Raw genomic sequence first — 24,021 nt, forward strand, 5'->3', positions numbered from 1 at the left:
GTTCTCATCTCAGCTTGCCAGCCAAAATATCCTTTTTTTGCATGAAATCTCCTTCACCCACCTCCTGCTTGGGGTGATAATATTTTAATTGCATGAAATCTCATTTGTCCACCTCCTACTAGAACTTTTTGTGATCCTCCTTTTGCCACATAAATCACTTAAATACTTAAATATATTTCTCTATTTAAATTGTTTAAGACTTATGCTCAAATACCATTGCCATCTTCCCTTGAAGTCTTCCATCAATTAGTCTTACCCTTTATCCTTAACGCATAACAACTTACCTTTCCTTCATCAAAGTCCCACTTAGCCATCGTATGAGTCGGCCATCACCAATGCATAGGGTGGCCGCTCACCCTCGACACATGGCTTGCTAGGTGTGCTTGCTCGGCCTACTAAGCATGGATGCACGGTGTTGACCATCGACGCATGGGCATGCTGCCTAGGCGCTTGCGCGCTTGGCCGCATAAGCATGCTCCACCTTGTGGGCGTGCCTCACCGCATGGGCGTGCTTCGCCGCATGGGCATGCGCTTGGCATAGCGCATCGACACATGGCTGCTCGACAGACACGGCAGCGCTTCGACACATAGGATGGCTTGCCCGCTTGCTCGTTCGACGCATAGGTAGGGCACTTGGCATACACTATCGACACATGGCCTGTGCGCTTGTCCTTGGCGCATGGACTGCGTGCTTGGCGCATGGCCTGTGCGCTTGGCTTCAACGCATGGCTTGCGCCCCTAGCATGCTCACTCGACGCATGCTTCCTGCCCGTGTCCGCATGGCTCATGTATGCCTTTGCATTGGTTGTATGAAACCCTTAGCCATTTTCTTCCTTCCATCCTCCATGCATTCTTGCATTCCACATGTTTTAAGCCCTTCATAGGCGTTTGGACCTTTGGTCACCTTTTTGGATAATTTTAATGTTTTTCTCCCTTTGCCCCACTATCCTTACTTAGGATTTTTTTTCTCTATATTTAACCTCCCACTTTAGATTTAGTGTTAGGGTCTTACATAAATATTTGAATATGATTCAAATATTTATTATATAGATGAGATTCATATATATGTTAAAATTAATATGAACATAATCCTATTAAAAGTATATAGTTTGATGTGAGATGTTGTTATTTGAATATGATTCAAATATTAATTATATGAATGTGATTCATATAAAAATAATAGGCTAAAGTTAATATGAATATGATTCATATTAAAACTAGATGATATAAGAGAATATAAACTATAGGTTATATTAGGTTATATTATATGTGATATAATATAAACTATATGTTATATATTATACATGATATAATATATAGTTGGATTTTAATTACATTAATTGTAATATAATTAAAGTTTGAAAAATAACTCCTTAGTAGTTATTTCTCTTTGTAGGGAGGGAATTATGAGATAACTCCCTCATCTCTTATATGTGAAGAAATGGTAAAGGAGAAGGTAAGTTGTCATTAACATGAAACTGTGAAGAGAATTTTTTTTTTTTTTTTCTTCTGCAATTTTGGATTATATTCTTTCTCTGTCAAATTTTCTCTCAAGAACACTCTTTCTCTTTAACCAAAATCAAGGCAAGCCTAGCACTCTATTGTGATTCTCACATTGAGAATAACAAGGTAACTTTTGTGGTGGTATCCTTCTTAGAGAGGTTGCTGCATTCGTGCTTGAAGTGTTTGAGCAGAGAAGAAGAGATTGCAACCACGGAGGGGAATACGAGAATATTGAGTATCTTTAATGGTAAGTTTCTAATCTTCCCCTTCCTCTCAGTTTTGTGTAGCATGGTTTTTATATTATTTATCCTCTCTATATTGTTTTTCTCTAATTTAAGTTATTCCAAAAACAAATTCACTAATACAAGCGATCGCTCGCTTCTGCTACGGGAATTCGATTCCCTTCAGTTATAAATTATTTAATATTTATAATTTAAATTACCTCATATGTCCAAAGGGACAAAAAACGAAAACAAAAGTTTCTACTCTTAAGCCACTTATAGATAGTACAAATAGATAGATTTGAGGCACAATTTAATGAAATTTAAAGTTTGGAGTAAAAATAAATGAACTTGACAAGTTAAGAGTTAAAATTGATATAACAATATATTAAATAGGTATAAATCCTATTTTGGTCTTGAACTTTGAATATTATTCTATTTTAGTCTCTAAACTTTAAAAAATGTTTATTTTATTCCTTGAACTTTTCAAAAGTGCTTATTTTTTGTCCATATGGTTAGGATTCAATTAACTTTTTAACAAAAGGTTGAGGTGATTTATATATTTATTTCTTACACGGATTGCATCTTAGCAATTTCTTAGTTTATTTTACCTTGCAATGGGATGTTTTATTTTCTTAGGTTAAAAAGTTCTCATAATAAATAGAGTGGAGAAGAGTACATAGAAAATAAAATATTGATGATTGACGAAAAAAAAACTTTTATATGAAAAAATGGACATATGTCTACAAAACATCTTCTACACAATATGTCAGTCGTTATGTTTGATTCAACTCTTTTTTTTTCTTTTTTTTTTCCCTTTTTATTTGATTGGAGATTCCAATTGAAAAAAAAAATAATAGGACTTGTAGCATTTTTTTGTTAGACATAAAAAATAGTAGGACTTAAATCACTTATAGTTAAAATATATATATATATATATATACATGAAAAATATACATTTTTTTTGTTGACATACAAGATCTTATAGCTGGAAAATAAATATAAGCCATCAAAAACTATAATCCATCTCAACTTTTTGTTAAAATGTTAATGGAATCCTAACGATAGGATCTAAAGTTAACACTTCTTAAAAGTTCAGGGACTAAAATAGATATTTTTTAAAATTTAGGGATAAAAAAAGAATAAGATTAAGAGTTTAAGAACTAAAATAGGATTTAAACGAAATCTATTAAGTAATACTCAATTTAATTTATAAATACATTATTTGTTATCTTCCATTTAATTAAGTAATTCTCTTATTTTTGTTTCTATATACAAAAATTCGTAATACAAACATTTAAGATATTAATTATTATCCTACAAATCTAAATACGTACGTTAGTTATATCTCAGACATTTAAATTTCATATTTTAAAGAGAAAGATAATGAACAAAAGAATAGTTTGAATGAAACATATTTTAGAGACATTTTCTGTTATATTCTTAAGAAAAATTATTCTGTTGTACATGAGCTGTTTAAGTTAGTTAAATTTTTGTTTAAAAACAACTAATTTGTTTACTATTTTCTTACAAAGTAGTTGAACCCATAGGAAGTTGATACTCATAAATACTCTCATAGAGATATCACATCTATCTATTAATGCATCATATCAGATTTAAGTAAGCTTATTTTTAATACAAATGAGCAAAAATGGCAAAGATTAGATGGATATATATGTATATGCTGACCAAATTCATCTGAATTTCTTTCTACATTTTCATGGTTGAACCGTTTACGAAAATTGAAAGTTTGGGAATGCGAATAATGTCAAATATTTAGGTAGACAAAGGAAAAGATTCATTGTTCTGTATACAAACGATGAGAACTTCTTTTAATGGTATGAGCTAGCCTAGCTACTTTTTTATGATATAATATAAAAAACCAATAACATGAGCGTTGTTGATGGGAAAATCTAGCAAAAGAGACCCACCTAACCTCCACGTGCCACCAACAAAACAATCAGAATAATAATACACAACATAATGCTTGTCACATAAACTCTAAGGCCTAAATAAGTTTTTACTTTTCAACAAAAGGTGACTACCACTTTTTATAGGTATAGAAGATGAACTTATTTTCTATAAAACTTTGATGATATATATGTGGTGAGACTAAATTCAAAAAGATCAAATTGATTTAATCAAATTCATATACAACGTAGCTAAATAAAATTGCCTGAAGAAGAATATATGAGAAAGTTAAACACCCATAGTAAAAAATCATATCAACTGTCCTTGAGCCATTACTAGTTATGCTTCAAAATTATTAATTGCAATATGTGAACTCAACTTTGTTGTCTTAAGTTCACCTCTTACCCCATTAAGAGGTTACTGAGCTCGGTCTAAGTTGGCTTGAGCTTGGCCAACTCGACAAGTGAAATGGATTTGATAGAGGGAATTGTTGTTCAGATAGACTTCAATTTGAAATAGTGATCTTAATGAACACTTTTCAAAGAATGAATGAGGTTGGCCTTAGAGGCTAAGGCTTACTCAACATGGAAGAATACATTTTTCTTTTTTCACCTCTAAATGCGAAGGATTCATAGTTGGAAGAGCAAAAATTCCTACCGGTAACAGACGTACAAAGAAGTAGGCACGAAACCTATGTCAATCAATCACACCTGTGTCAACATTCATAATCACTTATACATAAAATAGCAAAATAAACCAAATAGCCCAATAAATAGACGAAATACAAAGAAAGCAGGCATGAAACCGATTAGAATGTACTTGACTCTATACTCCTTCTTCGTGGCACACATTTTCTTATAATATTCAAATTTTCCCACCAATGTACTTTGTAGACTTTTCAAGGTTCTATCAAATAGTAGGCCACCCTCAGTTTAGTTGGTTGAAATTATTGAGGTCTTCAACTGCCGTCGATAAATAAGTATCCAACTTCGTGTCCACACGATCCTTCCCTACCATTGCAACCTCGAACTAGTATACAAGTAAAACCTTAACAACATCCTCATAGTTTTCAAAGTCCAACTTCTCGTATTCAGCTTCCATATTCGTAGGATGCATTGTCTCTATGCTTTTGAAGTATTTGTCCCGTAGAACACTAGTGCTTCGATTCAATGGAATGTATTCAATAGCATCTGGGGATGGCCACGATTCTGTAATTAGTAGGAAGTTTTCCTTGCAGAATGTGACAACCTTGCCATCTATAAGAAAACTCAAAACATTAGGCTAATCATCAACCATCTCTCTTCTAAGAATGTAATGTACAAGTGGACTATTGAATACCAAATCCAGATCTACCAATCGATCAAATATTGTTCGCATAAACATTTGCAACTATGTTAAAGAAAGGTTCTTCTTCACCACCTCATTCGTTTACCAATATGAGACAGATTTGTAATTTGTGTAGGGAAGTCATTTTCTAGCCTATATTCAAATCGGTGACATGTATTACCTATGTTTCATTGAAAAAAAAAAGAACATAGACGTACAAGAGCAACAGAGAGATTACTGAAACCCATTCACTAAATACATGTGCCCTAATTCTATGAACAAATGGATGTGCATCCCAATTTAAATGTCATTATTTCGAGAAAGGGAGAAATACAAAACTTACCTTCTTAGATGTGTGAGATGATTAACACAACTGGAAGACGTGTGTAGACAAAGAAGAGCTTCTTACGAACATTTGCCTCTACAAGGGTCGAAATTCGCAAAAATATTGAATTATCTCTACAAGGGTCGAAATTCACGAAAATGTTGAATCAGCCTTCTCAATTTTTTTTTAAAATCGTGCTTCTGCTTAAAATCGGGGTAAGGATTTGCAAGTTTGATTGGGTTGGATTGGGTGTCCCTATTACGATAGGAAGGTGAGTGGTTCTGAATCATTTTTTTAATGTATAGTGCTCAATTTTTCAGGTTGCACTAACTTTCTTAATTCAGGTAAGGACTTTGCAGGTTTCATTAGGCTAAGTGGGGTATCCTTATCGTGATCGGAAGGTACTTCATTGGTGAACATATTTAACCCTTAGATTGCATTACTGAAATTGGGCTAGGGATTTACTAAATGCGCTAGGCTCGCATAATCCTCCTTATCGCGGGTGATGGTTCGTGGCAACAATCTTGAAATGTAGAGTTCGTGCTTGGAAGTGTCATCGGGTTAGGGACGATCCATCATTGGGTTGGGAATTTCAACCCGAACTTGATGGGCTCTTTTAATGTGGAAAAGTGCTTATGACGTCAATGAAAGGTTAGATAACATACATTAAGTAGGGATGGGTTAAAATTCAATCGTGTGTCTAAAAGAAGGTCATCCCTAATTTTTTTTTTTAAAAAAAGCCCTTAAATAATTCCATATTAAATTTCATTGCACTCTCAAAACCGCTTTAAAATTATTCTGACCAATGTTTAAATATAAATGTTCAACCTTTTTTTTTTTTTTCAATGTCAACCGAAACTTTTATTTGGCACATAGAAGAAGATGAGGAAATTAAAAATAAGGAATTATTGTGTGGATATTCAAGTACGGCAGATTTAAGGTCATAATCTACTTTATTACATTCATCTATGTCCCAATTTATTTTGGGACGAATTACAGTTCCAATCCTAATATCCCATTTCGTAATTATATTATTTTTTTTTATTTTTGAAAATTATACATACTTTCTCCACTATTTTTTTCTACCACTATTTATATTTTTTTTAAGTACAATAGTTGAATTTTAGCTAAATTTCAAAAACAAAAACAAATTTTTAAAAACTATTATTTTAATTTTCAAAATTTTACCTAGTCTTTTAAACCATTAATAAAAAGAACAGATAACAAAGAATGAAATTTGGAGATAGAAATAGTGTCTATGGATTTAATTTTAAAAAACAAAAACCAAATGCTTACCGAACAGGCCTAAAATTTTAGTTTTGTGTTTATTTAGCTTGTAAACTTTCAAAATTATTTAATATGCATAGATGTCTAAACTTTTCAATTATGCGCTAATAGATATTCATAAACTTGTTTATTGATTTATTGAACTTTAAAATGCACTCTTAATAAAACCTTCATTCAATTTTATTTCCAAATAGGTCCCTAATATTTTTTCACATTTATGCATAAGAAGTCCTTGACCTAGTTATATGTTTTATTATATTCATATGTCTACTAAAAAAAAATTAAATTTCAAGACTCCATTAAAAAAAAACAAAATTTTATATATCTAATCGATCGATTATCATTTAAAAAAAATGGATATACCATAAATCTTGTAGAAACAAAATTAAAAGTTTATGGAATTTATTTTTAGTAATGTTTTTTTCTCTCTAGAAATTTATAAATCTCTAGATAGTCCATGTTATATATATTTTTCTTTGGTGTTTGTAATATAAATAGGAGGACTTCACCACCTTAACATACTACACATAATTATTCTGTCTTTCTTTGGTTGTGTGAATATGGATTCTGAAGGTGCAAAGATGTGGTCGGTAGTTGCTGGAAGCTCAAGCTCACATATGGAACCACATCTTGGGCTCTATAAACTCCATGTCTCTCAAATGTGCCATTCAACTTGGAATTCCAGATGCCATCCATCGCCATGGCCCCAACCCTATGCCCCTTTCTCTTCTTGTTTCATCCCTCAAACTTCATCCTAATAAAACCCAATTCATATATCGCTTGATGCGTTTCTTGATTCACTCTGGTTTCTTTGTTGGACATGAAGAAGGATATATGCTGACCAATTCATCTCGTCTTCTTCTAACAGACAACACTTACAATATATCTCCTTTCCTACTTTACGTGCTCGAACCAACTTTCATGGAGTCATGCCAGTTCCTCTCAACCTAGTTCCAAACTGATGATCGGACGGCATTTGAGACAGTTCACAGAATGCCAATTTGGGGTATATGAGGAATAAGCCAAAAGATGGAGAGATTTTTAATGCATGCATGGCGAGTGATGCGAAGTTGGTGATAAGTGTGTTATTCGAGAAATATAAGGATGTTTTTGAGGGAATTGGTTCGCTGGTTGATGTTGGTGGTGGGACTGGAACTATGGCCAAAACCATTGTAAATGCTTTTCCACAAATTGAATGCATAGTGCTTGATCTTCCTCAAGTTGTAGCTAACTTGAAAGCGGATCAACCAAACTTGAAATACGTTGAAGGTGATATGTTTAATATGATTCCTCCCGCCGATGCTATTCTCTTGAAGGTAAAATCTAAATTCTATTGTTGTCTATAGTCGTTTGGTGTGAGCTAGGGTATAACTATTTTTTTTTTCCTTTTTTTTTTTTTTTTTTTTTTTTTTTTTTTGAATCTAGTCTAGCCACAAGAAGAAAAGAAATTAAAATAATCATAATAATAAATTTTTCATTTGGCATCATATGATTGGGCCATATAAGGTTGAACTACTGAAAAAAAGGTTGAAACTTAGATAATAGCCAAAGTATTAAAATTTTCATGTGTACACATGCAACTCGATCTTGTACATATTCTTTTTTTCTTTTTTTTTGAATCATTGAAGTTCTTGATTATCGGGATATGATGAAGATGTTAAAGACATGTCAATCTAGTTGAAATATCTTGGTGCATCTACTGACTCTTAATATTATGATCTCCTATATCATTTTCTTCGACTTTTTTTTTTATTTTTGTGTGTATTGTTAAATAATAAGATATTTGGGTGTGACAAATAATGGATATTACATGATTGGAGCGACGAAGAATGCGTGAGGATTTTGAAAAACTGTAAAGAAGCAATTACAAGCAATGGTGACAAAGGAAAAGTGATGGTAATAGATATGGTGGTGGGTGATAACAAAAGACATGACTACATTCAAACTCAATTGTTCTTTGACATGTTGATGATGAGTTTAGTAGGTGGAAAAGAGAGAGAATTAAAGGAGTGGGCTCAATTGATCAAAGAAGCTGAATTTGGTGACTATAAAATCTTCCCATTTATGGGCCTAAGGTCTATTATAGAGATTTACCCATAATAGTTTCTTTTTCCATGAATGGGTACATACATCCAATGTCTTGCGGGTGAATTTAAATAAATTTTTTCTATGAATGAAGTATTTGTATGACTGTAACTGTTTGTTTTATACCCATAAGTCTCTTTTAATGAATGGGTACATACAAACACTATTTAGTAACTGTAATGCCCAAACTTTTTGAGATTTCTAATTAGGGTTTTTACTACTTGCATGTAGTTTCAGAACTAATACAAGTTGATCATTAAAGTCTTAGAGTAAAGATTTCCTAAATAGATAAATCTTTCACTAAAATAAAATAAATATTTCTAATAAAAAGTTTAGTTTGGCTTCTGTAAAGCATGGATTAATTAAAAATAAATAAATAAAACATTAGAATTAAAACTAGAAGACTCAATGGTTCTCTTTTTAAAAAAATGGTAAAAAGTTCTTAAAAATGTGACACGGAGCAATAGCTTATTTACTAGTCTCAAACACTGTCACGGATCCTCTCATCATATACTCGGTGCATTCTTTCCTTTGCCTGAAAAAAAATATAATATGAAAGGACAAGTATAAAAAATGTTCACTAAGTAACTTCACTACTAGAGTCAGGCAATTGAATCACATGCAACACATTGTCTGAATGTTCTTAATTGGGGGACCTAAAACTTTGCTTATATGATGTTCACTCTATTTCCTTCCTTTAAATGTGCATCAATTTCTACACATCAATTCAATATATATTAATTTCATATACTTTGAACCCTAAATCTGGACATGCATCAATTTCATGCATGAGTGTGCATCAATTTCGTACACACTAAAGTCTGTCTGAGAATGTTTGGATGTGTACTAGTTTCATACACATAGTTATGTATACACCACATTCAATATACACATAACCCACTGGGTGTGCACCACTTTCGTACACCCTAGGCCTCTCTAAGTATGTTGGAATGTGTACCGCGTTCGTACACATAGCTCTATGTACACCAATTTCATATACAAAGAACTTACTGAGTGTACACCACTTTTGTACACCTCAATCCCCTCTAGGTATTATCACTCTCATACATACCAATTGTTGCCATGTGCCCATTCTTAAAAATGATTAATTTTAAAATAAAATAAAAATGAGTCGCCACTAATGACCGACTTGAAGCTCAAGCTCACATATGGAACCACATCGTTATGGCCCCAACCCTATGACTCCCTCTCTTCTTGTTTCATCCTTCAACTTCATCCTAATAAAACTCAATTCATATATTGTTTGATGTGTTTATTGCCTCATTCTGACTTCTTTGTACTACAAAATGAAAATGAAGTAGATCCATATGCTGACCAATTCATCTCGACTTCTTAAAGACAACCCTTTGACTCTCACTCCCTTCTTTCTTTCCATGCTTGAATTGCTCTTCTGCTAGAAATTAAACTAGATACATAATGAATAATATATTTCTACAAACATTTTCAAATATGTGAATTTCTACTTTCTAGATACATGCACTTCTAGATACATATAGTTGTTCAAGTATATGAATGATATGTATACATGTACTTCATTTATTTTGTGTCTTTTAGGAAACATCTCAAGTACTATATAAAGGATTCATTTCCTCATTTTTAAGTAAGTGAAGGAAGGAAATCAAATCAATAGAAGAAAATTGAGTTTCAAGAGAATAATATTCTTCTCTTGTGTGTTCTTGAGCTTTGTAAGAGAACAAGCTTCTTCTCTTCAAATTTCTGAGATTTAGAGTGAATTTTAGAGTGGGCTCATCAGCGCTTACAACATCTTCATGAAGCCATGGCAGTTACTCTCAGTTTGAATCCAAAATGACAATAAGTTGCTATTTGATATGGCTCTGAATTGTTGTTTTAGGAGTATGTAGGTGGAAGGCTAAAAGATAATGAGGTTTTTAATGCAGGCATGGCGAGCAATGCAAAGTTGGTGATGAGTGTTTTGTTAGGTAATTATAAAGGTGCATTTGATGGACTTGGCAACTAGTTAACGTGGGAGGTGGCACTGGAACTATGGCCAAAGCCATTGCTGAGGCTTTCTCTCAACCATTATGCGTTGTGTTAGATCTTCCTCAAGTTTTGACTAACTTAAAAGATGATGAAAACTTGAAATATGTTGGTGAAGGAACTCTTATGCAAGAGTACCTCTGAGCGAAAGCGGATCTTTCCAAAAACATTGTGACAGAATTACCTTATTTACATTCACACAGACAGATATGCATCAAACAACAAATTACTGGCATGCTTTAGAACAAATAACCAACAAGAGAACAAATACATACCAGTTGAAGACTCTTTCTTCACTAGGATGACCATAGGTAATATGACCTCAATCCTGAGTGAGTTGGGAACTCCTGCTATTGAGGGCAGTCCTTTGATTTGTATGCGTGTGAGTGGCCAGATCGCCGATTCAAACCTACCATTTTGGGGATTCGTCTGATTTGGGAGCTGAAAACTCAGCTACACAAAATGAAATTCACTCATTCTCGAGGCAGGGGTAAGTAGATAGATAGCTCCCTCAAGGGTTGATTCCAGGGCTTGAACGATGTGGCGCCACATACCTTCTCTTGGCCCGAGAGATGTTCACATATAGTTGGACTATCTTGTAATGTTCATTAGACGAATCAGTGGTACTTAAGGAGTGAGATGTAACTATAGGGGGTAAAACAGTAAATTGGCCCAGCTGTACTTACGAGCATGTGTGAAGGGTCATCGTACTCATGATTGGTTATATCTGATGGACACAGAAATATATCTGTGGTAAGAAGAGTTCAGTTATTGGTCTTTTATGGATTGCATGATAGTTAACGGTTGGTGGATCTCATAGCTAAAGAGTTTAGTCAGTTATTCACGAACCATTGGAGCTTCAAGTCACAGGTTCATTAGGTCCCCTGGGTAGCTTGGATAATGTCAAAAACCAGTGTTTGGGTCAGTTTGAAATGTTCAAATTGACATGAGGGAGTTCGATTATATATGATATAATTGAAATGGTTAATTATATATGATATAATTAGCTAAATGTATGAGATATATTATTTTGGAGGAAATTAGATATAAATATGATTTATATCAAGTGGAGGAGAAATTACTATAGTAGATATGAGATATCAAACTATAGGATAAGAATATAATATGATTATATTCATTAATTATTAAATTGGTTAATTATGATATAATTGGCCGGATTATTCTTCTCAATCGTGCGTTAGTGGGAGCAGCCGCATTCGGTTATGGTAACCGATGAATAAAATGAAAATTGTTTTCATTTGGCAACAAGTTCGAAAATTCGCAATCGGTGTGGAAACGTAAACGATCACCTAGCTTGAGAGCCTATACGATAGTATCTCAACATCTAAACAATCGCACACTAGCGTCTAAACGATCGCATGCCATTCCCTAAAAAATCGCTTAGCTTTCCTAAATGATCGCATTACATGCCGTGTTGTCTAAACGATGGTCTACCTTTTATTAAACAATCGCTTAGTAAAACCTACATGATTGTGTAGCTTCATCTAAATGATAAGCATCCTTGCTATACGATAGCTCTTTCTCTTCCACTTGCTTATCCTCTACACAATCTGTCTTTTCTCCTACCTTACCAAATTCACCAAAGACCACACTTTAGATTCTCACTCCGAGAATTCCAAGGGCTCCAGCTGGTGGTTTCGTCCCCGCTATTTACTTGTTTGTGACTATTCGTGTTGCTGCCGTTCATGTAGATGATCGTGCTGTTGCAACCGACTGATTTGTTAGGCGAAAAAGTTTGCGTAGAGGTTCATCCGTTGCTTCTGAGTTTGACATTTGAAGAGAGTCTTCAACTTATATGAGAACTCTTTCCCTTGTGTTTTATTTAGGGAAGCTTGCCGTTAATTAGTGTTAATTTATGTAACTATCTGTTAGAATTTATGTGTTGGATTTCGATCTCAATGAAATCAGAAAGATCCGAACACACTCATGGATGCTCTTTGTTAAGAGTTCCTTTAGTGTGGCGCCACATCGTTTAAGCCCTGGGATCAGCCCTTAAGATAGCAATCTAGCTACTTACCTCTGCTTCGAGGAAGGAATGAATTCCATCTTGTGCTGAATTCCTAGTTCCCAAATCAGACGAATCCCCAAAATGGTAGGTTTGAGTCGGCGACCTGGCCACTCGCACCCATGCAAATCAAAGGACTACCCTCAAAGGCAGAAGTTCCCAACTCACTTAAGATTGAGGTCATGTTACCTATGGTCATCCTAGTGAAGTGAAGTCTCTGTCATGAACGTCATTATATAACAAGACGTTAACACTTTGTGGTCAGATCTTATACAAACTCTTTGTATAGGACGCCCCGACTTTCTATGTCCCCACACGAATGATCAGGATCAGACCATCTGTAGCAAGTCACAACACTTGTAACTATTCCACAAAGTGGGTCGCATCCGTAGTGTTACCAGGATAAAGTTTCCCTCCTATATCCAAATACTACAGACCATTTTGGTTATCACTTAAAGACATGATCCACTTGTATGTCATCACATATATGTTTAAGTTACATAATGACAACCAGGGATTTTAGTTATTGGTTTGTGGTAAGCAAATAAAACATTCAATCTTCAAAGATAAGAAATGAAGTAAATATCATATATTATACATCACAAGCGTCCGTACAAAACTGTATCTACAAACTACAGAACACGAGAGTTTAGGGCATCATCCCCAACAATCTCCCACTTGTCCTAAAGCGAGTGGGGTGTACATAAAACTAGTACAAAATGTTAAACTAGGGCACTAAGGCCCAGTACAATAAAATCTCCCACTTCCCCTAGTCCAGCCACAAGGCGGTCTCGTAGACCCATGCTCTGAAGGTAACCCTAAAAAAGTGTAGCCATGAGAGCCTTCATAAACAGGTCAGTGGTGACGGGAATTTAGAAGTCGATTTTACTTGACAACCAAATTCCCTTGGACGCGGTATGCGATGCATGTTCCTAAGATATGCGTTGATAGTCATGCGTCGACGGTCATGCATTGGACTGATAATGCGTTAATGAATGTATGCGATGACCATGCGTCCTGCCACAAGTTTTCTTGCACTCACGCCAAGTATAATGCGAACGCAAGTTTCTCGGGTAATCCGAGGTTGAACACAGGGACTTGTAGCTATATATATGCAGTAATGTGCATGCAACGGTTTGAATAAAAGAATGAAAGGTATGTTACGAAGTTGCTCCTACTCCTATCTAACAGACAACGCAATGAGAATATGCATGAGAGGTAGAGATACGACAACAATTGACATGAAATAAATGTATGAGAAAATAGATAAAATGTGGAGATGATTTCATTGCAACCCTTAAGAGTGACGACAAGGGCAACCCTAGTCAACGCAAGCCATGTGATCATGCAACACTCATACATTAGTAAACCACCTCCCGGTGCAAATGCTACGGTTTTAATGCTAGAATGCATGCAATGTACGTGCAAAGGTTTCTATAGGGCCTACACATAAGCCTCTAATTCTTGTCTATGCGATGATACACAAACAAGGCAACCACATATCATCATACCTATTCCTAGGGTGCATGAGATGCAGTGTTGACAAACAGAGCTTATCTTTAAGATCCCCATTCTTGCCTATGCATTCCAATACACTCTTCTGAGTCTTAGATTTGTGTTTTAGACTACTCTCCCAAGTATGCCTAAATGATTAATGAAGTGCTCATAGGACAAGGTAACCGCGTGAACTTTATTGACCTAAGATTGTTACTATCCCTAGTGAACAATGCATACCTTGCTTAATGCGACCAACCACTTATCCTCTCGGGTAATTGATTGTTGTTGACTTTACTCATAGACAAGCAATGCGTTAGCCTAAAGACAGGTGTTGCAGTAGCTTCACACTAAGCAAATAAGATTACTCACATGCTTCATATCTCTAATTCACATGACTAAGTATATGATACCCATGCAATCCCACTAAGTGTTGCAATGAAAGTAAAGATGCTAAGCAAGAAGATGGAGATGAAGTCGAAGGAAACAGAGAAGTACATTGAAAACAAATTGTATTAATTCTTTAAGCACAAAATGTCATACAGTACAATGTAAAAAAAGAAAGGGAAATGGAATGACCGGCTGGAAGCAAAGACTTGCTTCCAGCGGATGTGCATCAAGGCTGCCGATGGTACCATGGATGGGCAGAGAAGCTGACTCTCTTGAGATCTAGCTCCGGTCAAAGGCTCTGGTCAACACTCGGAATGGATGAAGGAGGTGAAGAACTTTTAGCCATTTTCTCACGCAGTTTGTCTGGATCGCGGGGAAAATCCCCAGATTGAGGGACAATCTCTGGACCACTTGAATTTTAGCTCATCGGCTTCTATTTATAGAGCTTAGGTCACTGACAACATTAATTGGATTGCTCTGAGTCTGACGTTCGGCACGTTAGTCCTTTCTGAACCTCTACCACTAACGGCGTGGTAGGTGAAGTGTCAACATTAGCTTTGGATTTTCTCGAGGAAGATGCGTTGATGCGTTCATTCCACCTACCTTGCGTTGATCCCATTAGTTTGCATTGTCCCGTAGCCACAATCATTCAATGAGCGATTCGCTTAATGTCGTAAATCTATATGATGACCGCAATCGCTTGACGAGCGCAACTCCCATGCGATTGACACATACGGCTGATTACCGCAACATCCATGCGTTGATCGATGTGTTTGCCTTTGCGATGGAGTGTTTCTCCACATGCGGTCATCTATGCGGTGGTCCGATTTTTGTGTTTGCGTCCATTTCCTACTTTAGCTACAAAAATAGAACATTGAACGCATAATTAACGCAAAATAATGGGTTAGCTAAGATTCCACATACTGATCGACGCAAGCTCACTTTCTTGTGAATTCCTATCACTATTGTCGCATATTTTGCCTAATAACCTTCATCATTCTAAGTAAAAGGACTAAGATGACATGCATTTTTGCATGCCATCAGTCAGCAATGTTGTGCTTGTGACCTTCATGATGATCACGTCCCCTCGATGCACTATCTCACGGATCAGATGATACTTCCAATCTATGTGTTTGTCGCGCCTGTGACTCCTGGGCTCCTTAAAGTTCACCACAGCACCACTGTTGTCACAATAGAGTGTGATGGGCCTAGACATATCTGGAACAACTTCCAGCTCTGTCAGGAACTTCTTGAGCCAAACGGCCTCTTTAGCAGCTTCATAAGCCACTACGTACACGACCTCCATAGTGGAGTCGGCAATGCACCCCTGCTTAGTGCTTCGCCACACTACAACTCCTCCGTTAAGAGTAAAAACTGACCCTGAACTGGACTTTCGAGAGTCCTTATCAGTCTGAAAGTCAGAACCTGTATATCCAGTAAGGATTAAATCCCTAGACCCATACACGAGCATGTAGTCCCTCGTTCTTCAAAGATACTTAAGGATATTCTTAACTGCAGTTAAGTGACCCTGGTATGGGTTAGACTAATACCTACTGACTATTCCCACAACATAGCAAATGTTTAGCCTAGTACAGAGAATCGCATACATCAAACTGCCAACGGCAGATGCATATGGGACCCATCTCATCTCCTTAACCTCTTGAGGCGTCTTAGGACACATGTCCTTAGACAAAGTGACTTTATGCCTGAACGGCAGTAGGCCGTTTTTGGAGTCCTGCATCAAGTACTTGAGCAACATCTTGTTAATGTACGATGCTTGAGACAGCGTTAGCACTTTGTTCTTACGATCCCGAAAGATCTGTATACCCAGAACAAACTGAGCTTCTCCCAAATATTTCATTTGGAATTGGGTCGCTAGCCAGTTCTTAACTATAGTCAGTAGACCTACATCATTCCAAATGAGTAGGATATCATCTACATACAACACTAAGAAAACTACTGAACTGTTGACGATCTTCTTATAGACACAAGGCTCATCAATGTTTTGGTCAAAGCCGTACAATTTGATCGCAGTATCAAACTGAATATTCTAAGATCGAGACGCCGTTTTCAGCCCATAAATGGACTAATTTAGTTTGTAAACCTTTTGCTCTTGACCTTGGGCAATGAATCCCTCAGGCTACACCATATAAATTGTCTCCTCAAGATTGTCATTCAAAAAGGCCGTCTTGACGTCCATTTGCCAAATCTCATAATCATAATAAGCGACAATGGACAGGAGGATGGATTGACTTTAACATGGCAATAGGCGAGAAAGTCTCCTCATACTCAACTCCCTCCACCTGGGTGTAAACTTTTGCCACAAATCAAGTCTTCAAGGTTTGCACCTTCCCATCGGCACCCCGTTTCCTCTTGTAGATCCATATACAACCTATAGGTCTTACCCCATCAGGCTAATCTACAAGATCCCATAATAAGTTGAAGTACACCGACTTCATCTCAAAATCCATGGCGTTGACCCATTCATCCCGGTCAACTTCCTTCATTTCCTTCTGATAAGACAACGGATCCTCAAAATCGCCATCGGCTATCATAGGCAGGATTTCTGTGAAACCCCGATAGCGAAAAGGTGGGTTGCAACCTCCCACTACATCAAGGTTCCCTCAACTCATGTGGTGGAACCGACCTACCAGAAGAACCATCATCAACTTTTGCTGATGAAGCAGACTCTTCAACAACTCTTGTTGAAGTTTCAGTAGTTTTCTTGGAAAGCTCACATAACACGACTTTACCACGTGGGCTGTGCTCCCGAATATGATCCTCCTCTAGGAAAGTAGCATTCGTTGAAACAAACATCCTATTTTTCGACGGATCATAAAAATAACCCCCTCGTGTACCTTTGGGATAGCCTACAAAGAGGCACAACCTCAACCGTGGTTCCAATTTCTTTGGATTAGCCTCAAGCTCATGTGCTGGACAACCCCATAAACTAGCTTTACGCTCATTCCAAAACTCCGTAGGTGTTCTCGCAACACTCTTGGAAGGAACACAGTTGAGTATGTATACTGCGGTCTCCGCTGCGAAACCCCAAAACGAGTCCGGTAAGGAAGCATAACTCATCATCGAACAAACCATGTCCAACAAGGTTTTGTTTCTCCTCTCCGTTACACCATTCTGCTGAGGTGTACCCAGCGCTGAGAGTTGGAAAACGATTCCATGTTCTATCAAATGGTCCTAGAATCCCGAATCCAAAAACTCTCCACCTCTATTTGATCAAAGTGTTTTAATCTATCTATCCAATGCATTTTCAACTTCAGCCTTGAACTCTTTGAACTTTTCAAAGGATTCAAACTTCTGTTGCATCAGATAAACATACCTATACCTAGAGTAATCATCAGTAAAACTGATAAAATACTCATAGCCTCCCATGGCTCTCACATTCATAGGACCACAAAGGTCAGAATGTACAAACTCTAGAGACTCTTTGGTTCGATAACCTTTTCCAGTAAAAGATCTTTTAGTCATCTTACTCTCAAGGCAAGATTCACACTGGTAATGAATTTTCTTCTAACTAACTTAGAAGGCCATTCTTCACCAATCTCTCAATCCTATTGAGATTGATGTGCCTTAATCAAAGGTGCCAAAGTTGGGCATTTTTTTTTTTTTGGAGAAACTTGTTGACGTTTAGTTTGAGTTACAGTAGTTTTAAACATCTCTATGTTATGGAGGGAAGTTAAGGCTAACGTTCTTAGCACATACAAGTTATATTCTAGTTTTGCTATACAAATCTCAACTTCAACTTTATGAATAAACACTTTATCCACATTAAACGAAAGAGTATATTTACATTGTAGCAAGCACTTTACAGAAATTAAGTTTCTTTTTAACTCAGGAACTACAAATACATCTTTTAAAACAAGAAATCAATCTTTTAAAGTTAACCGGATTCCTCCTACTGCCACAGCTGAGACGACATGCCCGGTGCCTACTCGCATTGTCATCTCACCAGCCTCCAGCTGTCGCCAGGATCTAGTCCCCTGAAAAGAAGAACAAACATGATTAGTGGTGCCCTAATCAATTATCCAGGCTGAATCATCATTCTCCACTAAACAAGTTTCTAACACTAGTAAATCACATTTATCTTTGTTCGCCTTGGCCTTAGCCTTGACTGCCTTCCTTTCCTTCGGATAGCGAGGACAATTCCTCTTCTAATGTCCGTCTTGGTTGTAGAGGAAAAATGTTCCTTGGTCAATTAGTGTCGGACGCCTATTCCTCTAGGTGACAGGTGGCAGGTTGGCAGGTGCTTGATAACGGGCAGAAATGCAGCTTATTATAGCACAAAGTTATAAAACAATGAAGAATTTCGATGGTAAAAATATAAAATATGGCGTCCAAAAGCATTAAGATCACAACATTGCGATTGCATGCGTCCATCGCATTAAAACAGCCAACTTATGTATTTTGTGCAGAAAATGTGTTGGCGCAAAGTGGAATTGCGATTCAAGGAAATCAACGTCCAAGCGCATTAAGAGATTGCGACCGCAAGGCTATGCGATTGTGTGCGTTCGTGAAAATCTGTTCAAGAAGGTGGCCGCATAGTGCCGGCGCATCAAGGTGAAAGCTTAATAAATCACGATGGGATAGAAAGCTGATGACGGTCGAGTCCGAATTAAGTTGACGAGCCATTAATGACATAATGTAGCAAGTACACTCAACTTTTCAGTGACAAATATTCGATGCATCAAACAGAGAATTAATGACATCCCATTAGTGTAATCATTCGAGATAAAAAGCTCTTCACCCTGAAGCTCTATATATACCGAAGGCCACCTTCATTAAAGGAGTTCGGAGAGTTCGGTTTCGCGACTCATAATATATAGTTCTTCTTCACCATAGATAGCCGTAGTCTATAATTTTCTATACTTAGAAGGCAGAAGCGAGTGAAGGGAGAATACGCCAAGAGATCGTCCTGGTTAACTCGGAAGAGTGCCGGGAAGCGCCGAAAACAGAGAGATGGCCAACTCTTGTGGAAGCAAGAACATATTTTGGGTAGAATAGAGATAACTTAGTGTAAAAGCCTTGGGAAGCAAGATATTGCTACCAAGCTCTCTACCCTTATTTTTCCATTATCATTTTGTATTCTGAACTTATTTATAAAATGGAAATTGCATCTTTATATCTATACACTCTGTTTACATTACGCATGAGTAGCTAAAACTGTCGAATGGGTTCAGAAGCACTTAGCTAGAACAACCTGGGATCTTCACTTTATATGATCATCTTGTATTATATACGCATCATTCATCCTCTTGAGATACTCGGGAGGGTAGTCTAAGGATAGAATCTAGGCTTGGAAAAGTCAGATTAGAATCTAGGCTCGAGAGAGTCAGATTAGAACTGCATAATCAAGAGATAGAAGCTTAGGAATAAGTTCTGTTTGCTATTAACGCATCGCATGCACCCTAGAGATAGGATATGATTGTATGCGGTCACCTTGTACCTGTGTGCATCATTCAGCATCGCATAGTCAAGAAGTAGAAACTTAGGAATAAGCTCTATAGACATTATCGCATACATCGCATGCGTCCTAAAACTAGGAGCTATCGCATTTGCATTGGAAAATGAATTGTCGTCGCATGTGTGTAGCATGATCGTATAACTTGAACGCAATCTCAGGAAACACTAGTTAAAGACCTTCTCAACCCGTTCATCTGCATACTCATTGTATCTTTCGCATTATTAGCTCTTTTCTTAATTCTGCCGCATAAACTTTATACCTTAAACAACAAACCAACCAACGCATTGATTTATTTGTTACTGCAAAGTAATCGAAAATTACCATCGCATACTGTTTCTTTAGTCCCTGTGTTTGACCCTGGACTTACCAAGAAACTTAGTAGGGTTTATACTTGGATCTTGCTAAGAAAACTTGCATGCACAATTCATATTCCACCATCGCATTCTACACCATTATTTCATCGCATTAACCACGCATCAGTGCCTTCCCTTTTCCCTTACCATCCTTCTTCTTATATCCCTTTCCAGAGTTAGAAGTAGAAGGTGCAGACTTCGTCCCTAAGGTCGAACCTTGATGGAACATCTTTGAAGATGAAGCAACATTTGCCTCACCTCCTCTCTTCTCCTTACTTTTGCTAATAAGGTGGAGGAAGCTCTCCGGCAATGAATGCAGGATTATGCTAACCTGACTGCTCTCATCAATTCTAGATCCATTCATCTCTACCACATTAAAGTGGACCGTCATATTAAGCAAATGTTCACGAACAGAGTGCCTTCCTTCATTTTGGAGTTGAAGATGTATTTCAGAGTCTTGTGTTTGAGCTGTCCAGACGGTTGTCCGAACATCCCCCGCAGGGACTCCATGATCTCACGCGCTGAGATCATGGGCTCATGCTTCTTGACCAACACATCGCTAAGATTGACCAAGATATAGGCTCAAGCCTTCTCATTCGTCCGTGTCCATCGCTCATACGCCTCCTGAACATTTCGAGCGATGTTTAGAGCTGGAATAGAAGGACAGACCTCCCTAAGGGTAAACATGAGATCCTCGATGATGAGTATCTTCGTGATCATATGTTTCCAACTCAAATAGTTGTCGCCAGTTAGTTTTTCAGTGCTTAGCAATGCAATAGTGGTTGCAGCCATTTTTAAAACCATTGCTGAAAAACAAACAAACTTTAATAAGGATTTGCTAAACCACATTTTAACATCAATTAGTTTTAACAAAACAGCTACCAAGTACCCTAAGTGATTAAAACTTCTTTTTTGCAATGATGCCCTAGTGAGGCAAGACAAACGTCACTGGTAGGGTGATCAAATGCCCCTTCACTGGGATGAGACACTCTCAACCATTAGGCAAAACCAACTCTTACAACTGAACCTAACAGCCACCATTTGTTTGGTCCAGAACTATTAATCTTTAACAATTACGAATAAGTGTAGCCCCTCGTTTTCGGCCCCAAAGTCCCGGCCTATAAAGGGACACTCTTAGGGTGCCTCAAAGCGATTAGGACAAGAGACTAAGTAACTTTATCCTATACAGGAGATCAAATATAGAAATGCACAAAACTGCCATCCTATAAGGGGACACTCTTAGGGTGCCTCAAAGCAATGCACAGAAACTTTATTCAACCTAACGAGAAAGACTGTAGGATATGCTGTCGCACGTTCCACTCCCACTTACTATGAACATTCTCTCCATCCATCTTGATATTGACCTACCAAACACCATCCTTTAGGGGGACACTCCTAGGGTGCCACGAGGCCGAGGATAGATCTCACAGTGTGGACAATAAAAAAGAAATGCGAGAGTTTGAAATGAAGCATCAAATGCCCCAAGTACCTCCCACTGAATGTCTTACCTAGGGGTTCATTAACCTAGACAATCCAGCTACTGATTTTAGTCTGTCTTTTTTAATCTGCTCAAAAAAACTTTTGTCTTTGAAATAAAACAAGTTCAAGTAGTCACATTGGACTGTCTTTCACCTTGCATGCATGCATCAAATCTATCTAATTCATCTTTCCAGGTAGGGGGTTCCGTCTCCTTACCTAAAAACCCCAGCCTAGACAGAACCCACCTTAGACAAAAGATCTCTTATAGATAGATTTGCTACACTTTAATCTTTTATTAGTCAATTTAATCCTATTAAACTGATTAAAAGATTAAAGCCTAAGGTTGCTAATCATATTAGAACCATGATCTTAACTCTATCTCATCGAAGTTTTAAAAACACTTTTAAAACCATGATTTAAACTTAAGTTGGCATACATTTCTTTCTTATTAATTTTAGTTCTAATTTCTTTATAACTATTATAAAATAAACAACTAAAACCATACATTGCCACACAACAAGGTATTCATAACTCTTATAAATTTAACCTATGTGTCATGCTTCATGCAATGTCCGGTCATTACTATACATAACTTTTATATACAAGTAATAAACCAAGCACACATGCTCCATACACCCTTATTAACACTTATAATATAAAGATGATGCATGTTAATGATTTGTGCATGCATAAATATAACTCTTACATTATATGATGCATGAACATGCTCTTACGTAATTTAAATCATGCTTCTCTAAATCATAACACTTATAATAAAGAGATGATGCATGGCCAATCCATAACCTAAGAAGGGATTTTTCTATATGTCATACCATATGACATATATATTAAAACATACATCCTACGTATATAAACACAGATTAATGGACTGGGATGAACAACCTAAAAAAAAACTGGAATGAAAAACTCTATCTATTACAATTTTTCCATCGAGCAAACCGGTTCACAGGCGAACCTAAGTATATAGATCGCTCCCTTAAGGGTTGATTTCAGGGCTTGAGCGATGTGGCGCTACACACCTTCTCTTGACCCGAAAGGTGTTCACACATAATTGGACTATGTTGTATTGTTCATTAAAGGAATCAGTGGTACTTAAAAAGTGAGATGTAACTACAGGGGCAAAACGGTAAATTGGCCCAGCTGTACTTACGAGCATCTGTGAAGGGTCATCGTACTTATGATTGGGTATATTCGATGGACATAGAAATATATATGTGGTAAGAAGAGTTCAGCTGTTGGTATTTAGTGGAATGCCTAACAGTTAATGGATATTGGATCTTGTGACTAAAGAGTTTGGTCAGCTATTCACGTACCATTGGAGCTTCGAGCCACAGGTCCATTAGGTCCCCTGGGTAGCTTGGGTAAAGTACAGAATCAGTGTTTGGGTCAGTTTGAAATGTTCAAATTGACAAGATGGAGTTCGATTATATATGATATAATTGAACTGGTTGATTATATATGATATAATTAACTAAATGTATGAGATACATTATTTTGAAGGAAATTAGATATAAATATGATTTATATCAAGTAGAGGAGAAATTACTATAGTAGATATGTGATATCAAACTACAGGGTAAGAATATAATATGATTATATTTATTAATTATTTAATTGGTTAATTATATGATAATTGGCCTAAAATTTCTCTTGGGCGTGCGTTAGTGGGAGAAGCCACTTTGGTTATAGTAACAAAAGAATAAAATGAAAATTAGTTTCTTTTGACAAAGGTTCGGAAAAATTGGCATCAGTGTAGAAACATAAACAATTGCATAATTGAGAGCCTATATGATAGTCGCTCAGCACCTAAACGATCGCACACCTCGCGCCTAAACGATCGCACGCTAGTTTCTAAACGATCACTTAGCTTTCCTAAACGATCGCATAGTGTGTCATGTTTTCTAAACAATTGTCCACCTTTTATTAAACGATCGCTTAGTAAAACCTACACGATCGTGTAGTTTCTTCTAAACGATAAGCACTTAGGTATACGATAGCTTCCTTTTCTCTTCCATTTGCTTATCGTCTACATGATTAGTTCATTCTCCAACTTCTACAAAACTCACCAAAGACCACACTTTGTTTTCTCACTCCGAGAAAAC

General features: G+C 36.7%; 2 pseudogenes; both read left to right on the forward strand.

Moving 5' to 3' along the window:
* The first annotated feature begins 7,133 nt into the window (after positions 1-7,133).
* Positions 7,134-8,863, forward strand: LOC120077368 (putative O-methyltransferase 3; annotated as a pseudogene).
* Positions 8,864-9,827: 964 nt separating this feature from the next.
* Positions 9,828-24,021, forward strand: part of LOC150036254 (trans-resveratrol di-O-methyltransferase pseudogene) — a 33,588-nt pseudogene continuing 19,394 nt past the window's right edge.

Source organism: Benincasa hispida, chromosome 5, assembly GCF_027475165.1.
Source record: "Benincasa hispida cultivar pf3 chromosome 5, pf3_genome.v1.1, whole genome shotgun sequence".
Classification (NCBI taxonomy): domain Eukaryota; kingdom Viridiplantae; phylum Streptophyta; class Magnoliopsida; order Cucurbitales; family Cucurbitaceae; genus Benincasa; species Benincasa hispida.